General features: G+C 44.7%; 1 long non-coding RNA gene across 1 annotated transcript in view; it reads left to right on the forward strand.

Annotated features, from left to right (window-relative positions):
• Positions 1–17212: 17212 nt before the first annotated feature.
• LOC148683425 (uncharacterized) overlaps positions 17213–25281 on the forward strand; it is a 44987-nt gene continuing 36918 nt past the window's right edge. The window contains exon 1 of the long non-coding RNA XR_015947206.1: positions 17213–18719. This is a non-coding gene — a long non-coding RNA (uncharacterized LOC148683425). The remainder of the gene's footprint in view (positions 18720–25281) is intronic.

A 25281-nucleotide genomic window follows, 5' to 3' on the forward strand; every position in this document is an offset into this window, starting at 1 on the left:
AGTTCTAGAAGAAATTATTCCTGGGAACTGAACCCGTCTTCCTTTCCCATTCCTTCAGTCTTTCTGCGTTCCAAACTGCCATTAGTACCAATGACATGGGAGAATTTGGCCTGATCCTGTGCTCCTCTTTTGTAGTTTTCCTTCTGCAGTTCCTACCACAGAATGAAAACTACATTCCAAAGCAAAGAGACTGGGGCAGGGTGTTTTTCTTTTGTTCTCCAAGGGCTGCCTTTCAAATGCATATTGTTTATGCTATTGTTTTTAATAAAAGTGCCAAAAATTGGCCAGGCAATGTCTAAAGTTGTCACATCACTTGATCATTCAATACGATGACTCACAGCTGAGAGTGTGGAGTGGCCCCCATTGAAAAGCATTGTGCCTTTTGAGCTGACATTGAGTAATACGAAAGTTCTGTCCGCAGCGATTAATTTGTGATGGCTCATTCACACATGCGTCATTGCTCGATGAGTGATGAACATCTATGAACAAGCCCTAAGTCACGGCAGAATGGGAGCTTGCCATCCTTTAGCTGCTCTGTCCTTTTCACTAGGGAAGATCAACGTTCTAGCTTATAACACCTCCTTTTCTTCTCGGGGCTGGATTTACATTTCCTTCCACCCCCCACCTCCTCTGTGAAGCAACATCTTTCATCCATCATCCAGTGAAGAACATCCATGTGTTGCTCAGTCATGAGAAAGGTTCAGAGTATGCTTGAACTCAGTGGTGCAGCTAAGTAATTTTAAATGGAGGTCTTAAAGGTTTTATGAGCTTTAGCTGGCCATGTGCATTGCTTCAGTTGTGAAACACACAATTAACATTTTTCTTCTTCCCTCCCCATTGCTTTTCTGTGCTTTACTACCACCTCTGTGTTCCTGGTAATGCTGGGGCGGGCGGGGCGGGGACAGATTAAAAAAACAGTTTGCCAGCCCTGCAAAGAAATGCTCACTTAAATCATAGCACAATCATGACTACAGGAATAACATTTTTATGTATTTTATTTATTAAATTTATATACCGCCCTTCGTCAAGAGATCTCAGTGCAGTTCATGGCAGTCAATCTATTTTCCGATGGTTTGAGGCTCCTGCGTTAGGCTCACCCTCTTTCCGCCCTGCTTGGAGATTCCAGGTTTGAGGTCGCTGGTCCCTAGGTAGGTGTGATAACTTTAACTGAGGGGCCAATAAGTTGATATGGCCCAGGGGATCTTCGATGACACTATTACAAATACCAAAATGTTCAGCTGATTTTTCCAAAGCATGGGCTTTGCCGACCCGTATAGGTTGTAAAGATAACAGGTCAACAGCTGTATCTTGCGTCGATACTGCTAGCGGGTCAGAATTTGACAAATGCTGTGAATCTTGATTGCGTATTGGGCTTAAAATAATGGAAGCCTCCAATTCCGGCATCGAGGCATATGAGGACGAGAGCATTTCATACTGATCTCGCTTTGGTAGTCCGATGTCAGGCTCGTTGCACGTAGAGACCAGGGTACCAAGCGGGGGTGTAGGAAATCAATTAAGTCATTTGCAGGCAGGCTTGCCACTCCCTGTGGGGTAATAGGTTTGTCCTTGTTTGGGGTCCCCGGCTCCATTCCCCCGTCTATTTGTTCTTTCTAGCACACAGGCCCAGCATCAACACAGGCAGCACCTATCCTGGTGCATAGCGGTGTACGGGTCAGATTGGCGAATACGCTTGTAAAATAGATGTACCATTTTCTTGTATGGTTTTTTAGTTTTAGAATCTTTGCAACGAGATGGGCAGATCTAAAGTTAATAACCATATGTCTCATATAAGGTCCAGAGGGCAACCATGAGATGTCCACGATATCTACGGGGCGTAGTGAGTTCATGGAATAAAACACAAGATAAAACTGAAGTAAATAATTAAACCTAAACAACAAAATGACACACACACACACACTTTTCAGATGCATTAAAAAGGTTGTAGGGTATCAATCAGCCAAAGGCCTGGTTGAAGAGGAATGTTTTCGTCTGACCCCTAAAATATATACCAGGCACGTCCAACAGGTAGATTGTGATCTACCAGTAGATCACTGGATGTCTGTGGTAGATCACTGCTAGATCACTGGCACCCCTAAAAAAAGCTCACCCAAAATTTCCTCCTTCCTAAAAAAAGCTGAACTATGACCTGAAGCCCTAAACAAAAATGGGCCTCCCTCCCTCCTAAAAGAAGCTCAACAAGTTTGACCTAGACCCCAAAAAACAGGGCTTCCCTTCCTTAAAAAAACTCAACAGCTTTGACCTGAACCCCCCCCGGGGGGGTAGATCACTCCCAGTTTTTAACTCTGTGAGTAGATCAGAGTCTCTTGGGAGGTGGCCACCCCTGATATATACAATGAAGATGCCAGACAAACCTCCCTGGGGAGAGCATTCCACAAACGGGGAGCCACTGCAGAAAAGGCCCCTTCTCATGTTGCGACCCTCTGGACCTCACATGGAGGAAGCACACCAAGAAAGGCCTCAGATGAGGAACACCAAGTCCAGGATGGTTTACATGGGGAGAGGTCTTAAGTTTGCTTTTCCCGAGGCTAAACACACTTACTTAGAAACGAGCACCATTTTGTTGTGGAAAATGAGCGTTTGTGTGTACAAAGATAACAAAAAGAGGACCTGAAACGATATGCATGCCCATCTAGCTGTCCACAGGCAATAAAATGTTTTTCCCCCCTCAAAGCAAGGATGCTATAAGTTCTTTGAACTTATACATTGACCACTAATAATGAACCACTTGTTGTAGATATTTCTCAGCATTTATTATGCTATTTTTGCGATATACAAATGGCATGAGAAAACTTGGTATAGTTATTTGTATAACATTATTCTTGTTTATAAAACCCAATTAAAGAAAAAGAATTAAAATAAATAAATAAAAGCAAGGATGCTGCAGCGACCAGCATCAGTCAAATTGCCTCCCATACCAGCCCAGGCACTGACATCTGACTTGCCCTTATCATCTGATACTCTCTGGGCAGTGATTTGTTCCCTTCCTTGGACTGTGTGACCCTGGACTTCCGCCCAAGGTCTAGCCCTAGTTGCACCACTGCTTGGAACTGCAGGCCAACATGAGTTGTGGGAGCTTTTTAGGTCAGGACTTTTGTGCAAGTCTTGGAGGAAAGCAAGAAACAGTCCAAATATGTGGGGGGAGGGAGGCAAAGTGGGGAAATAAGGCAGCCTTTGGGTGGGTGTACTAGGAAGGAAGACAGGGAGAGAGAAACCCAATAGCTGTAGCAACTGGGTTAGGGTTTAGATACCTGGCTTGTGAAGAGCAAGTCTTGTTTATTTTATATTATTATTTATTTAAAATATGGTAGCCAAAAACTAGCTGCACTGGTTTTGAATCTTCTCCCTATCCAGGACCACATAAGTTTCCATCACACAGCCACTGTAAAGCACCACCTTCTACGGGAGAAAAACACTTTTGTGAACACAACTTAGGGGTTTCGCAACCCTGACAAGTTATTTCAAAGGAGACATTCTTCACCTTAGACAATCTGAGGAACATCATTTCCCTTCCATCTGAATGATAGCGTGAACTTTCAAAGAGCAATGTTGGTTCTGCAAAGTCATACACTTTTAATCTTTTAATGAAACAGCTCTCTGATTCCCTGAGCTCGGCAGTGAGGGAGATAAATTCTGAATGCACTATGACAGAGACCATTGCCCAGACACTGAGAAACTGCCAACTTCAGAAAAGGCGTCGGACAGGGCTCCGGGGTTCTGCTCTGCTTATCCTGATAGGATGCCATGTGAACGGTTGCAGTGTAAAGAACTGTTGCTAAAGCGTGGGATGTGATTGGGTAGTCCCTAAAGCTTGTCAGGGACTGGCTGGATGATGAAGAGTGGCGGAAGCCTCCAGCTGAGGAACCCCCTAGGGAAGCCACAGAGAACAAAGGCTCAGACCCAGGAGGTTGGTGGTGGGGCACAGAAGACAGATCAGAGGAGGGAGGAAGCTGGGAGGTGGAAGACACAGAAGGCTGGAGTGAACAAGAAGAACCAGAGGCAGGGAGCTCTGCAAGGACAGGACTGGATGCTGAGGGACACACTTCGAATTCAGGAACTGAAGGAGAAGACAGGGAGGGGCCAGACGATGCAACAACTTCACACCAGCCGCCCGGTCCCTCTGCATTGAGCTCCCCTCCCCCTTTGACACAGAGCTTTATATTTAGCAGAACAGAAAGCTAGAAAACCTAAGGGGTGGCCCCTTTTCCCTGCCAGTGTTTGTGTCTGCTTGGAAGATGTTTGGAAGAGGTGGGTTAGGAGCAAGAGGAGGTCTTGGCAACGTCTTCACAGAGGCAGCCATGCCTGAGTGATCTCTGCTGTACACCAATTTTCTAAATAAAACAGCTAACTACTTTGAGTCTCCCAGTCTCCCTTCGGACCTGTTGACGACACCTGGTTCGACCTGGTAAAGATTACTGACTGTCTAACGAGCGTTATGATGGCATTAATTCTATTAATAAGACCTGGAAGTATAATAATAATAATTTATTATTTATACCCCGCCCATCTGGCCGGGCTCCCCCAGCCACTCTGGGCGGCCTCCAACAAAACAGAAATTCTAAAATACAGAAATCCATCACACATTAAAAGCTTCCCTAAACAGGGCTGCCTTGAGATGCCTTCTAAAGGTCTGGTAATTGTTGTTCTCTTTGACCTCTAGTGGGAGGGCATTCCACAGGGTGGGTGCCACTACCGAGAAGACCCTCTGCCTGGTTCCCTGTAACTTGGCTTCTCGTAGTGAGGGAACCGCCAGAAGGCCCTCGGAGCTGGACCTCAGTGTCCGGGCAGAATGATGGGGGTGGAGACGCTCCTTCAGGTATACCGGACCGAGGCCGTTTAGGGCTTTAAAGGTCAACACCAACACTTTGAATTGTGCTCGGAAACGTACTGGGAGCCAATGTAGTAAGCATGCCTGCTCATATTTTGACTTATGTTTCAGTAAATAGGCACAGGATCAGGCCTTAGGGTCAGGGTCATATTATGAGAAAACTGGGAACAGCTTTTTACCCAACATTTATAATAGGAAGATTGCAGGTTGAGTGCACACAAAATTCAGATTAGGTGGAAGCACCTGTGCATGGGAGTAGGAATGAGGAAGAAATTCAAATTAGTTCAGATTGAAAGGTGAGTTTATCAGATTCACAGTTGACGAAATGATTCATGGACCGAAACACAGGCATCCTTTGAAATCCCCCCTTATCCAAATTGTGCAATGCAATTCTCCAACCGAAAGTTTACAAAAATGCATATATTAGGGAAATTGGTGCAAAAGAAAAAGGAATGTATTAGTGAAAAATAACATATAAACATGCATTATGTCGGGGAAATGGCTTGAAAAACTTGTACAGTGGTAGCTGAAAATTTCATAACTGGAGGTGCCTTTCTTCGCACGCACACGGCGCAATTGAGCGCTTCTGCGCATGTGCGCATGGCAAAACCCAGAAGTATACACTTCCAGGTTTGCTGCGTTCACATCCCGAGGATCACATTACCTGAAGGTAACGTAACCCAAGGGTCCACTGTATGTTAGTCAAAACTACATTCAAAAATGTGTTTATTGGGAGAAAATTGTACTACTAAAATGTTGGTGAATTTTCATTAGGATTTTTAAAAAATGCACATTGTTGCAGAAATTTGGAAAACAGAATTTAAGAAAAACAGAGAGAACCAAAAGTGGCAGATCCTTCTTGGGAGCAAACCTCCTTGAACTCAATGGGACTTAACTTCAGCGTAGCTATATACAAGTTTGCATTGTTAGAAATTCTGGTCCCAGTTCTGACGCTAGATGCATAATCTAGGGGGGCAGACATCTCTTTCTGCATCTGAAGATGTATCCAACTAGTTCAGTATAGCTGATGAGTATCATGAATCAGATCTGCTTCTGCATCAGCCACCTCATCCTTATGAGTCTTCCTTACTGGATTGTGGGCAATAATAATAAGACAAAGAAGATAATGGAGATGAACCCCCAAAATCTTTTGAGGAATCCTAGTGTGTTACCTGGAACTTAGTGTGAAACTTGGTGTCCCAAGTGACGTTTAGACACTGAAGAAATGATTCACTGAGTCGGAGCATGACCTTCATTTCATATCTCGTGGCTTCAGTAGATTCCTGAGGGACAGCACTGTCATGTGTTTTCAAAAGGGGGAAACTTTAAAAGGGCTTTAGCCATCCTGCTTCTATACATTCTTTTAACGAAGGCAGTCTACTCCATCTGTGGATTGGGTGATGGGGAAAAAAGCCATGTGCATAAAATCGAGAGCATGACAGAACTCATAAATTCACCATATTTTGTGTCAATTGAATGCAAGTCTATTTCCCCTCAAGGAATACAATGGTTTTTTTTTTAAAAAAACCCATAACACTTAAAAAGAAAGGGGGGGAATCCCATTGTACAATGTGGCATTTACAGGATGTAGATTTCTTCCCCATTCTATTTGATGTGGAGAAATATATCCTCCACAAAGAATATCATAGGTTTCAGTACAGTGAAAAGTTAATTTTTTATGTCACTGGAGAGTGGGGCTTCTCACCTTTCTATGTCTTCTCTTGCGACAAAGACTGTGATGATGCTACTTCACTGTTGAGAATGGTTTTCGTGGGTTTTCGTTGGTGGCACATATAATATCTGGGAAGAAAAGATTTCTGCATTTTTGCCAAGTGAGGTTCTGGTGGGGCAGGTGAGGTTGTTTCAGTTTTATTTCAATATTGAGAAATTCTCAGGGCCCTCCAACATTGCCGTCTCCCTCAAAGGTCAAAAAAAGGTGCTACTGTGATAGCGGGCATAAGGAAATGGTTTCCCTGCCCACATTTTGCTCTGCATTCATATACTGAATGTCAGTGGAATGTGCTCCCTCGGTCTCTCCCTTACGTGCTATACTTTGTGTGCAAGAAATATTCTGGGATCTCAGAATACCAACTAATAGATTTTCTTTTCTAAGAGCGAGGGGGACAAAGAGAGACAGATTCCACAAGGGAGGCTCATCTGGTCGTGGTAGTTTGTGACTGAATAAGAGAAAAGTGCCCTAGAAGCTATTCATTAGGAATTCACTGGAAGCTCTCAAACAAGCCTGGCAGAAGCTGAAATTGAAGTGGTCTCTGACCTAATTTTCTTCTGCATGAAACATCTGCATCAAGGCACTCTTTGATGTATTCCACTTGGCTCTGTCTACAGCAACGCATCACATGGCTTCAGCATCGCTTCGGCTTTAAAAGACATTTCCAGCCTGTAGAAGGTAATGTGATGTTACTGTTACCCAAACTAATCACTCGACGCGGTCCCGAAATAGAAACAATAGAGGTTCAGCCACGTTATTATGCCTCTGCTTTGCTGCTGCTGCTGCTCCTGCTGCTCCTGCCGCCTCGGCTCACTGTTCCAAACCCAGATCTCTGATATTCACCTCATGTAATTCATCACCGCAACAAGGTAGGGGGACAGCAGCCATGCTGGGGAAAATATGTCAGAAAAGACGGCGCTTTTGCATATAAGTGCACCTTTGCAGCATTTACCCCCAGACCCCCACTCCAATCCTTGGCATCGTTGCCGAGTTTAATATCTTAAATACAAAACGGGCCAATGTTGGAAGAGATTATCATGAAGCCTCAAAAGAAGGCACACCTGGGTTTGATTTTGCTGCTCGCTCCCACCTGAAGCACTCTTGGAAGAGGGATCAAGTAAATAACTAAAAAAACCTACAGCAGATGCTTTCCCCACCAAGATGTTTTTCAGTGGCCACCACCCGAAACATGCGCCTGCTAGCATGGTGCTACCCACTACCCATCCTATTTTATTTGTTATAATATTAATAGCTTTTTAGTGGTTCCTCAGTGAGGAGTTCGAAAATAGCGGAGAGCTATTCCCAATCTTGTCTATTGTCCCCCTAGCTTCCCTTGAAATGCTAAACTAATTACATGGAATGGAAGCAAGGCCCTTTATTTTCAGGGGACGTGGTGAGGGTAGAAGTGCTGGTCTGCCACTTTACCTTACAGTATTTGGTTCATTCATCCCATGGGTAGGCAAACTAAGGCACGGGGGCCGGATCTGGCCCAATCGCCTTCTAAATCCGGCCCCGGAATCAGCGTGTTTTTATTTAAAATGCAACTCTGGGTTATTTGTGGGCCATAGGAATTTGTTTATGTATTTTTTTCCCAATATATAGTCTGGGCCCCCACAAGGTCTGAGGGACAGTGGACTGGCCCCCTGCTGAAAAGGTTTGCTGACCCTTGATTCCTTCCCAATACACCTGTTTGAGGAAGTGCTGAAATGAGCTCATGTCCCCAGTCTAAGAACGTGAGGACAGCCATGCTGGGTCAAGCCAAAAGTTCATCTAGTGTCAAGCATTTGGTTCTCACCTAGATGCCTATGAGAAGCCTGCAAGGAGGACCCAATTTGCAACAGCCCTCTCCCCGCTGTAACAGGCATTCACAGATATACTGAAACTGAAGGTAGGAACTTTTTCTTCCTTCCATCTCTGGGTTAAGAACATCCATGCTGCTGTCATTGCACACATAGTCTTTTGTAGTCCTTCGGTATTTCTGCACCTGGTAAAAACCCACCAGAGAGGAATGGCAGACCAAACTGATGGACTATGCGGAGATGGAGAAAAGGACTGAGAAGATCAGAAACAGAATTTCAATAAAGAACGGGGGGAATTTATAACTTACCTTGGAGTTATAAACAGTTGAGCACCTTAGCAGAATTTAAATAACACTTGTAATGTAACAAGAACTAGGAGTACATTGGTTTTTTTTAAAAAAAAATGGAGTGACTTAAAATATGCAGTGGAAAAGGATTAGTGATGGAACCCATGTAGGGGTGGGGGTGGGGAGTCCAGAAATTTGGTTGAATCTTTGTTTGCTTATCTTTTTATTATTCATGATTTTGAATGTAAATTTTAATTTGTAAAACTAAATAAATACATATATATGAGAGAAACTGGAGGTAGAACTTGGCCTCCATGGCTACTGGCCCACTGACAGCTTCATCCTCCATGAATTGGTCTAATTCTCTTTGAAAGCCATCAAAGTTGGTAGCCACTGCATCATGTAGGAACCCTGTGCCAAAAAAGTATTTTCTTTTGTCTGTCCTGAATTTTCCAAAGCTTGGAAGCAAATGTTAACCTATGCAAATGTTGATATTGAATATTTATATGCTAGAGATAAAAATCTTACCCCCCCCAAATTAGGAATGTGTATGGAAACACATTGAATTGATGCTTTTGAATTATGGTGCTGGAGGAGACTCTTGAGAGTCTCATGGACTCCAAGAAGATCAAACCTATCCATTCTGAAGAAAATCAGCTCACTGGAAGGACATATCCTGAAGCTGAGGCTCCAATACTTTGGCCACCTCATGAGAGGAGAAGACCCTCTGGAAAAAAAAAACCTCTGATGTTGGGAAAGATTGAGGGCACAAGGAGAAGGGGACGACTGATGACGAGATGGTTGGACAGTGTTCTCGAAGCCACCAACATGAGTCTGACCAAACTGCGGGAGGCAGTGGAAGACAGGAGTGCCTGGCGTGCTCTGGTCCATGGGGTCACGAAGAGTCAGACACGACTAAACGACTAAACAACAACATGGAAACACAGCCTAGAGAATGCGTCTCTCTAGTTCCCTCTCTGGTTTCCAAATCAGAGTGACATTGGATTGCGGCGATGGGGGGAGAAAATCTAATTTGAACTTTCCAAAACAATATGCCAATCCAAATGCATATATCCTTCAAAGTTTGCATTTCTCCAAATTTTGTCATGCAGTTCATCAACTAAAAAACTGAATGTGGCAAACTGAATTTAGGATTAGAAAAATGAGAAACAGAGAAAAACTGAAAGAGCTGCTCAACCATCTATGCCAGTGATGGTGAACCCATGACACGCGTGTCAGATGTGACACGCAGAGCCCTCACTGCTGGCACATGCCCCATTGGCCCATTCGCGCTGTTGATGGTTTTTCTCCCCCATTTGTTCTTCTGCTCCTCCTCACGCTACAGCTTGTCTCCGCTGTTAAAACCAGGATCCTTTTTGTTGTTGCTGCTGCTGGTAGCCAGAGATTGGTTTTTTAACCCTTTCTGTGCTGTTTTTTCTGGCGCTTTGGCAGATGATGATTGTGTGTAACAGCGTTCATTATGTCGGTGCTGCGTGTTAGTTCCAGCGAAGCTATTATTCGCCATTTATTTCTGTTCTCTCCCCACCCCACCCCAAAAAGCAAAGCAACTTTTGCACACACACACCCCCAAAAAACCTCCAAAACTTTGGTCAGCAGCTCCCCCAAAAAAGCTCAACAACTCTGGGCACTTTGTGATAAATAAGGGGTTTTTGGTTTGGTTTGGTTAAATAATTAGTTTTATTTTAAATTACAATTATACATTTTTGTTATTTAAACTATAAATATAGCGAAATTATGGTTTTTTTCTCAAAGTGACACACCACCTGAGCTATGCTCGGTTTTTTGGGTGTGGCAGGAGAGGATGACAAGTATGGCAGGAAGATTCAAGGACCATCAGAGAAACATTCAAACATTTCAGTGTGGTATGGTTGCGAACTGCAGCTGTTCAGGACTCACATTGAATGAGGAGGAAGAAGTGGCCTGCATTTTGAGTGATCACACCTTGAAAATGGAACATGGGAGTATGCCACTGGACTCTTTTTGGATATACCACCAGAACCAGTATCCATGAATCTCTTCAAGAGCATTGGCTATTCTTCTACAGTTCTCCATGACATATTGAACCGGGATTTTCATCCCTGACAAATATGAAAGAAGAAAAAGACTTCTTTGTGTTGATGAGGAGGTGAGAGTTAGTTTGTCAAATTTAGACCTAATATAAATGAGATCACCCACCAAAAGCAAGCTCTCACCTCTCACTGAGTTTGTATACATACTTAAGGTACATGTGTAAGAGGTTTGTTAATATTTTGGGAATGGTTCGTGTTCTTATGGGGCAGCATTGTTTTATACTTTCTGGATGTTGTCCCATGATTGTATTATAAAGTACTGTAGCTGTGTTCTGTCTTATAAATCAAGCACTGCTAGGAGTTGTTTCTTTTTGCATTCCATTGTATTTCTTATCAATAAAAGATTCGGTGCAGCACAAGCAAATTTTTATTCTGAAAGTGTGGCGCAGAGAAAAAAGTTTGAGAACCACTGCCCTAGGTCATCTCTGCATCAAATGGGTTTTTTTGGGGGGGGGTCTTTAACCTCTGAAACTAGTGCAACAAACATGACCTGTTATCTTCCTTAGTTTTCATGTGGTGCTTCTCCCATCCACGCTGGCAAAACGGTTCAGGAGCTGAAAACAGACAGATTTCTAGAGGTAGAGGGGACCTTCGTAATTTAGGGCATCGGTTCTCTAAGATGTTCCTTCACGGCTTGTGCACTTTCCAACACAATTGAGGGCTCCAAACTTTATAAACATGATTAATGTTCTAATAAATTATTGTTATGGACCATGCTGCTCTGCTATTCAAAGGTTCCCTTCAGTGTTAACTTGAGCACTTCCAGTGAATGCTAATTCACGGTCAACCAAAGCCAGCTGGGGAATCATACCCACTTGCCTGGGCGGGAGCCAAAACAGGATTGGACTTCCATCTGATGGGCTGGCAGAGTTTTCAATTAGACAAGAGAGAGAAGGTTGGGGGGGGGGTCGACGACTGTTTTGCATTTGGCGACTGGGTGGCAGAATACAAACCTGGAGGTGTGCAGTTGCTGGAACATGGGTGCTCCATTAGATCCTGCAATGCCCAGCTAGAGATGCTGCTTCAGTTTTAATTGAAAACAGCTCTGTGAAGGGGGCCTGTTTTAAGCCGAGAAATACTAGTGGGCTGGGAGCAGTTAACCCTTCCCTGGACATCTGGAAGCCTCTTAACAGGTCAGCTGGGAGTGTATTTGGAGCTGGGAAATGGCCTGCAGGAAAAGAGGCAAGTGCCCCCTTTCCCCATGGCATCTCAAAGCAGATCTCTCCCAAAGCTTCTGTACTGTGGCTTACAGGAAATGTCACGCAACCTGTCAATTGCAGAAATTTGCCCGTTTGCTTTTCACCCCATGCTCTACCCGTATAACAAGGTAAAGGACCCCTGACAGTTAAGTCCAGTCGCAGACGACTCTGGGGTTGTGGCGCTCATCTCGCTTTACAGGCCGAGGGAGCCGGTGTTTGTCCACAGACAGTTTTTCCAGGTCATGTGGCCAGCATGACTAAGCCACTTCTGGTGCAGCAGAACACCGAAACCAGAGCAGCACACAGAAACACCATTTACCTTCCCACCGGAGCAGTACCTGCACTTTTTGGCATGCTTTCGAACTGCTAGGTTGGCAGGAGCTGGGACCGAGCAACGGGAGCTTATCCGGTCCTGGGGATTCGAACCGCCAACCTTCTGATTGGCAAGCCCAAGAGGCTCAGTGGTTTAGACCACAGCGCCACCTGCGTCCACCCGTATATTAGTAAACAAATTAATGTTATAGCACCCTAGTGGAGACTTGTCGACTGGGGCACAGACCTCCCACAGAAAATGTCAAGCCTTTTAAAAATAATAATAATAATAATTGTCCTCCACAAAAATCTCAAAGCCACGTGCCCTTTCCTGTCCCGCACATGTTCTATACCTCCTTGAACTTACAAGGGGTGTTTCTGTCAGTCTCCTGTTCTCTGACCAATCAGCTCTCTGCACCACTCAGCCAATTCTCATCCAAAAGTATACACCCTTGTGCAAAGTAATTGAAACTCGCAATCCTGTACTCAAAACAAACACGAAAAGTCAGTTGATCATTATGGTGTCGGAAGCCTGCAGCCAATAGAAGAAATGATGCGCTCGCCACAATATATTGAAATTCTACGAAAGAGAGTTATTCCAGAGCTGGAAAAGAGGTATCCTGACAGTACTGGGATATTGCAGCAGGAATTAGCCCCCTGTCACACATCGAAAGTGGTGAAGAAATTCATGACAGAGCAGCAAATACAGGTACTTGATTGGCCAGGGAATTCCCCGCACATAAATCCCATTGAGAATTTGTGGGCTATATGCAAAAGTCGACTCTGACTGTAAGACTATGGAGAAGCTCATTCGGGTGCTGATTCAAGTGTGGTCCAGGGATCCGAAAATCAACAGTGACTGTTCAAAACTAGTAGACTCCATGCCAAACTGTGTTCAAATGCTGCTTAAAAGCAGCGGAGGTCATATCCGTTACTAATGTATGTATATGTGAGTTTTGTACTACTAAATTCATTGTTTCAATTAATTTGCACAAGAGTGTAGCTATGGCAAAGAGGTCCTTCCCATTCAGCTACCAGCCCTAGTAGGAAAGATCTTGCTCCATCTGTTGTTGTGAGGTTTGTCCAGTCATTATAGCAAATAAGGGAGGAAGGCCAAAGGAGCAACAGGAAGTGTTTTCTACTTTGATTATGGTGTTAGTTAAGTGTGTGTGTGTGTGTGTGTGTGTGTGTGTGTGTGTGTGTGTGACCTTGCTAGAGGGAAAGAGAGCAAGCAAGCAAACAAGCAAACAAACAAACAGTGAATCTCTTTCTATATTTTCCACTTTTTGGGGAGTGATCTTATTTTTTTTTATTGGGGAATTGGGAGGTGTAATAGTGGACAGGTTGTGTATGTGTTATAATAAACCCTGTACAATATTTAATCATCTCCCTACATTCACTCATTAAAAGCTGCAACAGCTGCTAGGTGGAGCAGTACAGGTAAGGTGGATCGGGGCCAAGTACAATTCCAGCATATTTCCAGAAAAGGTTGTGGAGCAGCTCCCAACAAGCTCCTCCCCTAAGTTTAAATTCAGGATATCTTAAATGCAGAGAGATGGAGAGAAATACTAACACTCTTATTTCTAGATAGTTTGTCAGTAGATTTCTAAAAGTGAAGTTTGGGCTCATTAGCTGTCTGGAAATGATTCCCCATCTTTCACCAAACCTGGAATATAGTTTCCTACATCTCGGACATAACAGAGGTTGATTATGATTAGTCTGATGCAATGAACTCTGCACATGGGCAGATATTATTATTTCACATTTTTGGGATCGAGCCATGTGTTGCAAACACATTCTAATGTGCCCAGGCTCAGATAAAACAATTGCCAGATGTTCTTACAAGTGCAGCTACTTTGAATGTGGGTAGGGTTGGGTTGGGAAACATGGAGGGCACAAGGAGAAGGGGACGACAGAGGACGAGATGGTTGGACAGTGTTCTTGAAGCTACGAACATGAGTCTGACCAAACTGCGGGAGGCAGTGGAAGACAGGAGTGCCTGGCGTGCTCTGGTCCATGGGGTCACGAAGAGTCGGACACGACTAAACAACAAGGGTTGGGTTGAATAAATGACACCTGCAAATCACTGGTGGTGGTGAAGAGTTTGTCCCTGAGGAAAGCCGTTGGGGCAAAAGAGCCCTCCATAAGGAGACAATGGGTTTCACTCCTTGGCAGAAGTTTCTGCAGGAGGAGCTGCCACATCCTGCCAGGGATCGTGCTGGATTTCACAACCACACCCCCACAAACTGCAAGTCCCTGATTCCGGGCCAGCTTTTTAAAGCTTCAGACAGCAGGCTGAGATCCCAACATGGCTTCTCCTGACCATATGAAGCAGCCATGGCGAACGTTGCTGCCAGTCAGTGAAGGCAATACTGAGCTATTCTCAAGCACTGCAGAAGTTTTCGCCGATCGAACTAGAGATGGCGACACTTTGATATAGTGAGTCACACTTCCCCCATTTTTGTGTAGAAACTCCCTCTTAGCAGTGCCATGCCTCGTGGGTTGGTTTTCTTATCCAAGGAATGGTGGGAGAAGGGGAAGATGTCTTGCAGGTCTGTTCCTGCGAGAAGTACGGTTCCCTCCATTTTGTCTCCGAAATGTGCATTGAAGTCCTTGCGGAGTAAGATACGAGCATGGGGAAAATTCAAATAAATTTGCTCCAGGAGAACTGGATGGACCAGATTCCTATCTTCCTAAAGTCCATATCTGGGCCTGAGCTATGGGAGCTTCACTGGCATCTCTATGCACAACAACGTTGCCTTGATGGAAGGAGATTCCACTATATCTTAAGGTAACATTAGCATGGAGAACATGAAATACCACCTGTGTTGTTTTCTTACTTCCCTGAAGTTCTCCAGCAGTGTCTTCCCCACCCCCACCCCAATGTTTCCTGCACCGTGCATTAATCTTTTTACCCATCTCCTCCATTAGTGGTTCCATCAAGGTTACTTTGCTTCACTGGGACTTCATCATTCATGTGCTGAGCTCGTCCACTCGCCTGCAGAGATAACATTGCAAGGCCAAAGGAGTGCTGGAAATAAGTGCAGAAGGGAAACTTATCCAGAAAAAATGCCTTCAGCAACAGCAGGCGTGGGTTACGCGATCTTTTTCAGCAGCCCCGTGAAAGTTGAAAAAAAGATAACAACAGCAACAAGGAAAAATAACATCTGCATATTATAAGAAGGGGAAGAACCCTGGATATGGTTCAAGAATTCAAGAATCAGACCACTACATTTTAGAGTTCTTGGCAGAAGAAGTTAATAACCCAGCAGCTTTTGTACTGATTGTGCCTTTTGACTAAGTCCTGGTGAATATAAGATTGTTCTCCTTGAAGAAATTAATTTGACGTTTCTAGCTAACGTTCTGCTGGACTTGATTCAGTTTGGGTTCCCTTCAGGCACTATTGCCAGCAGAGTTCTTATCTCTTTTCTCCCTGGTGGAAGAGGCAGGAGTTCAACAGGCATAGCTTTCCAAGCACCACACAGTGATACGGAAAGTTGCATTTGTTGGTTTTCTGCTTGTAATACATCTGTTAAAAGGCACATCAAACTCAGTGGTGGAAGGCAAGGTGTCAGCACTCAGTGACACTTTGGTCCTTAAAGGAAATTAACTAGTTTGGCTAGTTCAATCCATTTTTGTAAGATCTGCTCCAAGGATGAGGAGCATGTAGTTCTTCAGATGCTGTTGGATTCCAGTTGCCATCATCCCTGACAACTAACCATGCTAGCAAGGGCTGCTGGGAGTTGTAGTCCAACAACATCTGGAGACCATCAGGTTCCTCATCCCTGGTCTACACCAGTGTTCCCCAAACTTGGCTCTCCAGCTGTTTTTTGGACTACAACTCTCATCATCCCTAGCTAGCAGCATCAGTGGTCAGGGATGATGGGAATTGTAGTCCAAAAACAGCTGGAGACCCGAGTTTGGGAAACACTGGTTTACCCCCTGACCGTTAAGGTTGGCATGGGTGGGGAAGTTTCACCAAGTGTAGTATTGTGTTTATTTATTTATAATGAAAGCTGATAAGTTTCATGAGGCAGCTTATCGATCATTGCGGTAAAAATGGTAAAATGAGCAATATAATCCAAGAAGAAATAACAATAAAAAACAGCACAGCTTAAATGGAAACAACCAAATCTACATATGTAGAAACACATTCAAAGAAATGACATAAAGGTCTTCCGTAATCAAAGGATGCTTAAATGTGTGTACAGTGAGGAAACTTCCACAGGGAGTGAGTTGCACTGTTTTGGTGCAGCTGCAGAAAAGACCCTGACTGACTAGATGTCACCAAGCAGGTCTGGCTTAAAGGCAGGTCAGTCTTCCTTCTCCACTCCTAGCCCAACATGAAGGTGCCAGAGATTGAAAATGGGACGTTTTGCATGGCTGAGATGACTCTGGGAAAGTATGTTTCAAGAGTGTTCGTTGTGGTTAGTTTTAGTACTAGAGGTATAGCTGAGAACCGTCATTGTATCAGTGTCAGGGTAGGACCAGGCCAAAGTAAGTTCGGAATTTGCACTCGTTCATGAAGCTCACTGTGTGAAATCAGGCTGGTTGCTTCTAGCATTTCTCACAGGGTTCTTGGAAAGGTAAAATGGCAGCTGCCAGAATTTCAACTTGAGCCTGCCAATCAGATCACATTGACCTTGCACCAATCACACTGATTGCCAGTTGGCACAGTTAAACATTTAAAAACTTGCATGTACAAGGCTGCCTTCAGATGTCTTCTAAAGGTTGTACAGTTACTTATCTCCTTGGCTCATGGGTCGCATAACTCCATACCCCCTCCAACATTTCTCTGATGAAAATAGGGGTGTCTTAAGGAAAAGCTGGACCAGAGCAGACAGCTTCTGCAAATCTGGATCTGTCCCTGGAAAATAGGGACACTTGGAAGTTCTGTAAGCCTGGGTAGATTTTAAACTTCTTGCATGTTTTTTTTTTTTAATTGGGCTTTGCTTTATTTGGTCATTTGCTTTTGATTTTTTTTCCTGCATTGTAAGCCATCTTATCTATATTTATAGAAACACAGGACAGAAGCTTTGAAAATGGATAAAAAAGAGAGGAAGGAGGAAGTTCTGTGTCCTTCTTGAAGGTACCAGAGACAAAGGCCAGTCCTATGGTGCGAAGGGTGACCACAGATTCAGCTACGACCGCAAGTCATGTAGAAACCTTTGCAGGGTTTCCGAAGCACTGCCTGCCCCCTCTCCAAAGATGTGACCATGTGTGAGTGGGGATCTGAAATGTCTGGGAAGCCGGCTGATTGCAGAGCCGGAGCCTAAGTGTTTGGCAGTGCTCCACTGGCTTGCCATTATCAGCCGAGGGCCCGGCCCTTTGTGCCCAGATGCAAAAGGTGGAACCAAATCCATGCCCATTTGACTGCTTGAGTTCAAGCCACTGTTTGCCTGCCTGGAGGAAGATAATTTGTCAGGCACCAGCTGCTCTTTCCTCATGGGCACACTTGTTATTATGTTACAGTGCGTGTGAAGAATGTTTAACGCTGGTGGAGTGAGAGGGGGAAGAGAAAGATATTACGACTGCATTTGCACAAATAATCTGCAGAGCCTTCCCTCTCTCTCTCTCTCTCTCTCTCTCTCTCTCTCTCTCTCTCTCTCTCTCTCTCTCTCTCCACTCCCAGACGCAAGAACCTGATATTGCCACAAATCACTCTGCTGGCTGAGGAGCTCTCGTTCTGGAAATATTAGCAAAAGGGGAGGGTTGCGGGGAGCGAGCTGGCAGTTGTTTGGTGGCAGCTATCACAACGCAGCGGACAATGGAAATATGCTCCTGCCTTGCCTCTGCTGCTCCTACGTCCTCAAAAAAAAAGGTGGGGGGAGGGAAGAAGTGTTCCTTGGGAGAATTTCAATGGGTAGGTTTCTAGAGCGACACCATGTCTAATTACAGACAAGGTAGGAATGAAAGGCTGTAGGCCCCTCTCTCTCTCTCTCTTTCTCTCTCTCCAGTTCAGGAGGAGGCTGGTGGAGGGGGAGAGAGAGAGAGAGAGAGATGTGGTGTCCTCCGAATAAGAAATGAACAGACTGACCTTTTCAGAGCTGCTGAAAGAGAAAACCAGATGTATTCCTCAAGAGTCACTATGACTGAAGGGTGATAAAGACTTTCATTGTGCACTTGAATAAAAGGAAAGCTAACCAGAAAACAGCAGCTGATAATAGTCAGGCCAGTCTGCGCTATTGTGCAAGCCACAACTGTTCTCGCCTTGGCCTAGACCACCACGGCTGGCCTGCAGACTAGGTTGTAAAGAAAACAGGCTCCCCTTCCCCCCTCGCCCCTGCCCTCTCCTAAGAGAGGTTTTCAAGAAAGTACTAGCAATTATGCAAGCATCTACCGATGCTTCCCCGCAGTTTTAAAGAGCTTTGCAGGGATCTCCAGCTTGCTTTTTTTTTTGGTTCTGTGAAGCCTCAGTTCTGAAATTCTCCAGGCCCCCCCGAGTCAAGCTGCGGTAGTGAGTACTTTTCATTTTTAATTTTCAGCCGTGCTAACCCACCCGGAGTTCCCCGCATGTTGCGCTTGCGTCTGCCGCCTTTGTGAGTTTTAACGTTTCGGGTGACGGGGAAGAAAAGCGGTTCAAGGATGGAGTCCATTGGTTCAGGAGAAGAAGGGGAGCCTCTGTGAGTTTAGGCAATGCAACACAAAGAGGAAAATGTGTTTGGAAGGAAGGGCGCGAGCATCTGGTGTATAGGCGGGGCCGCACGACTTTTCGACGCAGGACTGTTGTCAGTAGAAAGTATGGAGTGACTAGCATCACAAGGGGCAGAAGACGACAGGCTGAAGGCTGCTAATGGTTAAGTTAAAAGGAGGCAGGATGAACGTTGCCGCCTTTGGGTGTTTGCTGTGAGACAGAAGGCGCATCTGAAGCTCTATTATTGCTCTTGCTTCCCTGGATTCCACCATGTTTGGATTTTTCTCCAGAGGAAGACGTCTTCCCTGGTCCCCTCCCCAGCATAGCTGAAGCTGAGTCTATCAGAGGGAGACAGGTCCCGTATCTGAGGCCCAACCCAATGGGAAGTCCTGTGCCTTTGCATTTAACTGACACTTCTTTGAAAACTATTTCATTTATTTATTCCATTGCAATACAGGCGGTGACCATTTTAGGCATGTTCCAATTGATGCATGATCGCTGATGCGTGGGTCCTTTCGAACCTGGTGTGTGGGTCCTTTCGAACCTGGAAGAGGGGGGCAGGGCGGAGCGTCACGGGGCAGGGGCTGCTTATGCACACGGACCAGGAACAGAACTCCCATGCGAAACGGTCACCGCCTGTATAAAAACACAAAAATACCATAGAAACAAACACAATAGGTCCTCCCCCCTACACACAGTTTCAAAGGCCTGGGAGAAGAGGAATGTTTCTGCCTGGCACCTAAAGATACATAACGAAGACGCTAGGTGAGTGTTCCTGGGGAGTGCATTCTGCAGATGGGGAGCCACCACAGAAAAGGCCCATTTAACACAAACTGAACAAATGAGGATGAAGAGTAAAGGTGGTGTGGACAGAAGGTGGTCACCCTTTCCTCCTATTCTGTGGTCCTGGAGAAAACATCTCCTCTGAAGCTGGTATCTGCATTTGGCAGGGAAACTGCATTGACAACAAATCCCACTGCTGCAAAAAAATCATCAGCCCTTCCTCAGAGAATGCTGCATGATTCTTATTTTTTTCCCTAAAACGTCCGCACTAAATACCATGACACATTTAACACCATGTCTAGTTTGGTCCTGAGGCCATCAGACTGTGGGGAGGATGCAACCCAGCAGTCACCCATCACGATACTGGCCACCAAGTTCACAAGAAGCTGCTACTGTCATGCTTTGATTTTTCCAGTTTCCCCATTTATCTCATTTCAGGGGGTGAATTTGGAAGGGGTGTGTGTGAAGAAGCAACTGTGCTGTACTGTTCTCAAGTCTTGAATGAACATTGGTTGGACTTGGGGAGCGCTGGAGAGGTTTGGGTCTTTGGGCTATATATGGAAGAAGTTTATTAGGAGGAGGATACTAGCCTGGAGTTCTTATTTTAAAACAGGGGGTCAGGAGAATGGAAGGGGCAGCTTCAGGAAGGATAAAGAAATGGTATGAAAAATCAGTGTGAGAAAACATTAAAATACTGCAAACTTCCAAGCTTTGGGTATTAAAGGCAGCTTAAATAAATAAATATCTGACATGGCAGAACTTCTCAAAAGTAGCATGTGTCAAATGTGACTTTACCATCTTAGATTGGCATCCGTTGTGGAGCTGGTTATTTTTAGAATTGGCAAGATAAGCGTCTTTCCATCCATCTCCATGTGGAGGTCTATTCTAGCTTTGTGATCATAGCAACAAGGAAATATTCACATATTTTAAGTCATGTAATTTAAATTATAGAAATAAATAATATGGTGGCCATATTTTTTTATAAAGTTGTTACTCGGTTATATACATTCTGTGAATCGTATGCTGAATGAAACTTTTCCTAAACTGTGCTAGTTTGAGCGGCAGGTGACAGAAACATAATTCTGATTGCTCCTGGCCCAACAATGACTGCTCCCCACATCAAATGGGGGCTGCCTTTTGCGTGGTCGCGTGAAGCCCCCCCAGATCCCATGCAGCTCCTGGCAGTACAGGCTGGCTTCACCCTCCCCAAGCTGGATACCTGGAGGTCTCCGCCTACCTCAGCCAATCTCCCAAGCCCGCCTGGGGAGGCGTTGCCAGGGGATCGGCCAGGCAGGGGGAGGGACTGTCCTGCCCACACAACAGAAGGTGAATCTTAGCTGTGAAGCGGAAGTCAGATCCAGAGCTTCTCCCACCCTGCCCCTCCCTCAGTTAAGCCTTCTTTGCAAGTTAACCTCTTCTCCACAGGTACCCGGGCGCTGCTACGTCATGGTCGCTGTTGAAGGGCCAGAAAGGAATTTCCCTGCATTGGCAGGTTTTGCCTTCCTCATAGCAAAACGTCACAACTTTGGTGGTTTCAGGCCTTGGGTGGAATCCTTTAGTCTATCTTTCCTAAATGGGGAGGGGCATGAAGTGATGACCCACGCCCCCCTTGCAGCGGCGATCCCAGGGTTCCCCGTTAAAGGGGTCTTGGGGGGAGGCATTGGCCATACGCCCAGAGGTTGTCATTGCTCTCCCCTCCAACAGTGGTGAAACATATGTTCTCCAGAGTCGGCCCAATCCCCACACATTCTGGATAACCCTGAAGTCCCCCATATCCCCAGCTGGGGACTGGGAAGGATGAACGCCCAATGCCTGAGCCAAGGTCTCCCTACATCTGAAACTTAATACAGTGGAACCTCGGTTTATGAACACCTCGGTTTATGAATTTTCGGTTTACGAACGCCGCGGACCCGTCTGGAACGGATTAATCCACTTTCCATTACTTTCAATGGGAAAGTTCACTTCAGTTTATGAACGCTTCAGTTTAAGTACTCCGCTGACCGTCTGGAACAGATTAATCCACTTTCCATAACTTTCAATGGGAAAGTTCGCTTCAGTTTATGAACGCTTCAGTTTATGAACAGACTTCCGGAACCAATTGTGTTCATAAACCGAGGTACCACTGTATAGTTTTGGCCAATTTTAATCCCATAGCATGTTGTCTTGAGTCATTATTCTGCTCAGGGGTCGCCTGGGGTTGGGGGGACTCCGTCTGTCCACGCAATCCTTACACAGTACATGTGAAGGAAAAACCTGGGCTGAACTCTTCTTCCTGACATGCTAGTCTTCCACACACAGGAAAGGTCATGTTCTAAGGTACATAGTTCACACAGATCAGACCTTTACTCAGGTCTACTGAGCCTCAACGTCACCCCATGAAGACTGAATATACATCATAGAGGAAGATTATAGTGGGAGATAAGATGAATTTTTAAAAAAATGATTCACTTATTTACCTGTAACCCCAGGGTTTCCTTGCGGATAGTTTGAGAACCACCAGGTTAGCACACTGAGAATTACAAGACAGATGCAAATAATTCATTCTGCTGCTCTGCAACCTCCTTATCCTCCTTAAGCACACATTTTACTCCCTTGTCATCCAAGGTTCCAATTGTGTCTCAAGATGGTATCCTGTGATTAATATATTTTTTAAAAATTATTGTTCGCCTTAATCTTTTAAGTAATGTGCTCCTGGAAATCTTTTTTAGCATCTCTTGCTGTCTGCTTGCACTTTTCTTTTCTGCCAAAGTTTGTGTTCCTTTTTGTTCTCTTCATTTGGACGGTAATTCTTTTTTCCTGGATGGCAGCTCACTTTTTAATTTTTTTTTAAATGCCAAGCACATAAAGCTGAATGCCCACAAGTCAAATGCATGCCTGCTGTGAGGCTACTGTATACACTTCACTTGAGCTTCTGATGTTGTGTTTTTAAACAGCTCCCAATCATTTGGGAGTGATTTGACCCTTTGACTTTGCATCTCTAGTTCCTTTTTACCAACTTCCTCATTTGGGGGAAGTTACTTTAAAAAAAAAAAGTCAGAAGTGACCATGCTGGATGTTATTTGCAATTGGCCATTGACATGTGCATTTAGTGTAGTTTAATATCACTATACTTACTGCTCCCAATTGGCTCGACAACTTGACACCTCACATCAGGCCCTGAGTGTGTCACTCTAGATAGGTCCAGGGTTGCCTCTTCTCTGGTCGGTTCCAAAACCAGGGCACAGTCATTTAACATATCTTTATCATAACTGGAACAGATATGTATCGGATCTATGTGAGGCTAGCTGAAGCCAACCACAACTAGGGCTTTTTTTCAGCCAGCACTTGCTGGAAACTCAGTTCTGGCATCTCTCAGGTAGGTTGTTGTTTAGTCGTTTAGTCGTGCCCGACTCTTCGTGACCCCATGGACCAGAGCACGCCAGGCACTCCTGTCTTGCACTGCCTCCCGCAGTTTGGTCAGCCTCATGTTCGTAGCTTCAAGAACACTGTCCAACCATCTCGTCCTCTGCCGTCCCCTTCTCCTTGTGCCCTCCATCTTTCCCAACATCAGGGTCTTTTCCAGGGAGTCTTCTCTTCTCGTGAGGTGGCCAAAGTATTGGAGCCTCAGCTTCAGGATCTGTCCTTCCAGTGAGCACTCAGGGCTGATTTCCTTCAGAATTGATAAGTTTGATCTTCTTGCAGTCCATGGGACTCTCAAAAATCTTCTCCAGCACCATAATTCAAAAGCATCCATTCTTTGGCGAGAAATCAGGTGGGTACCATTGCCATTCTAAGGGAACCAGGGAGGCGTTCATGGTGAGTTTTGCCACCTCTTTTTCTAGAAAAATAGCACTGATCCTAACTATAACATTTTCTCTTTTGGGTGTGTCCTTGGTTTCATTCTTCATTAAGTCCTCTCTCCTTTGGAAGTTACTATTCATCGTGGAACAAAGTTGACATTGCTACCAGTGATTCATGTTGGTTCAGTGCATAAAGGGAGGCTGCAAATTCCTTCCTTAAACTCTGCATATTCACATGGATTTATCTTATTTACCTTTCCAATAGGGTTCTATCCAGTTATAATAGAGTTTAATGATGTGTGTTCTTCTCTTTTTTTCTTTTTCTTTTAATTGAGAACTGGATCCAGCCTTCAGGGATGCCATGAGTGGGGCAAGCACCTTTTGAAGTCAGCAGTAATGCAGAAGCAGTCCTTGCAAGAAAAATGTTAGAGTGGTCCCCTTAAGACCATTGCAATTGATGTTAAAGGACCCTGAGAAACATCTTGCCATTATCTTCTTCAATGGCTTTTTTTTATTTAAGAAGTTAACTTTTACCAGTCCAGCATAATAACAAAGCTGCCATCAGAGAAATTTTCTGAAGTTGGTGTTGGAAGCAATATTTGATCTGTAAATGCACACAGAAATGATCAATAATTTCATTAGAAAGAGGCAAAAGGCTAGCATAGCAGAGCTTGGGAAAATGGCCCTTAGTTTCTTTAATGCCTTTTTTGTTACATCAAAGTGCAAAAACAGCTAAAAGGGAGGGAAGCAGCAAAAATAGTTAAACAAATTCATTGTTAAGCTGCTATGTGTCCAAGAACTTAGCAAAATAGAAGTTTCTGTTAAAAGGAGTACATGGCATTGATTGTCAGAGATTTGTGCACTAGGTTTCTTTTTCAAATCTCATTTATTTTACACTCTTCTTCCAATGAGTTCAGGGCACACATGATATTAATCAGAGGTGTGCATGAGCCCAAAGATTCACCTTGTATATGTATGTATCTGTACATTTTAAAAAATCCAATATGTTTCTGAGTTGCTCTATGTTCTCTCCGCTTTAATTTGTAATTTGAATTCCAAGATGGTCTGTATAAAAACAAAGTTCTATATTCTGCATCCACTATAGTGGACTACCTAAAAACGGCTACAACTTTCCCCCTCTACAGTGGATTGAGCCAAATGGGTCTTTCTGCTTTTTCTCCGGTTCTCTGGAATGCAAGGAATGTACCCTGATGCCTTTCATCACAAAATGCGCTCAAGCTATAAGAGGTACCTTGTTGGCTTAAGTCATAGGTGGGCAGCCTTTTAGGGCAGAGGTGTCTGGGCACCTGGGGGCCACATGCCAATGGGTATGGCCAGAGCGAGCCTTGCCCACACACATGCTCAAATTAACACTAACACATGTGAACACTAACGCACACAAAGAGAAGGATGCTCAGGGATAACTCTCTTCATGTCCTTTTCTCACCGACATTTCTGTGCCATCCCAGCTATTTGGCAAGCAGGGGGGTTAAAATGGGGAGAAAAAAGTGTGGGGATGACCCCCCCTAACACAACACCCATCCAAGATGCTCCTTTTGAGGTGGTGGCTGAGGCTCTCAGCCGTGTCTGGTCACTAGCTCAAGGGCTGCAAAGGGCATTTAGCAGCAAGGGAAGCAGCCTCAGCATCCCACTAGGGAGTGGTCACCAGGGGGAATTGAGCAGTGGAAGGTGGCTTGAAACATACACTGAGGGCCACACACAGTCCATGGGGTGCAGGTGTGGTTTAGAGGGTTCAAAATCTGCTCTCTTTAAGCCTAGGTCTCCTGGCCACAAGGTCTTTCTCTGTTGTTAATCACACCGCA

This window comes from Zootoca vivipara, chromosome 15, assembly GCF_965207765.1.
Source record: "Zootoca vivipara chromosome 15, rZooViv2.hap1.1, whole genome shotgun sequence".
Taxonomy (NCBI): domain Eukaryota; kingdom Metazoa; phylum Chordata; class Lepidosauria; order Squamata; family Lacertidae; genus Zootoca; species Zootoca vivipara.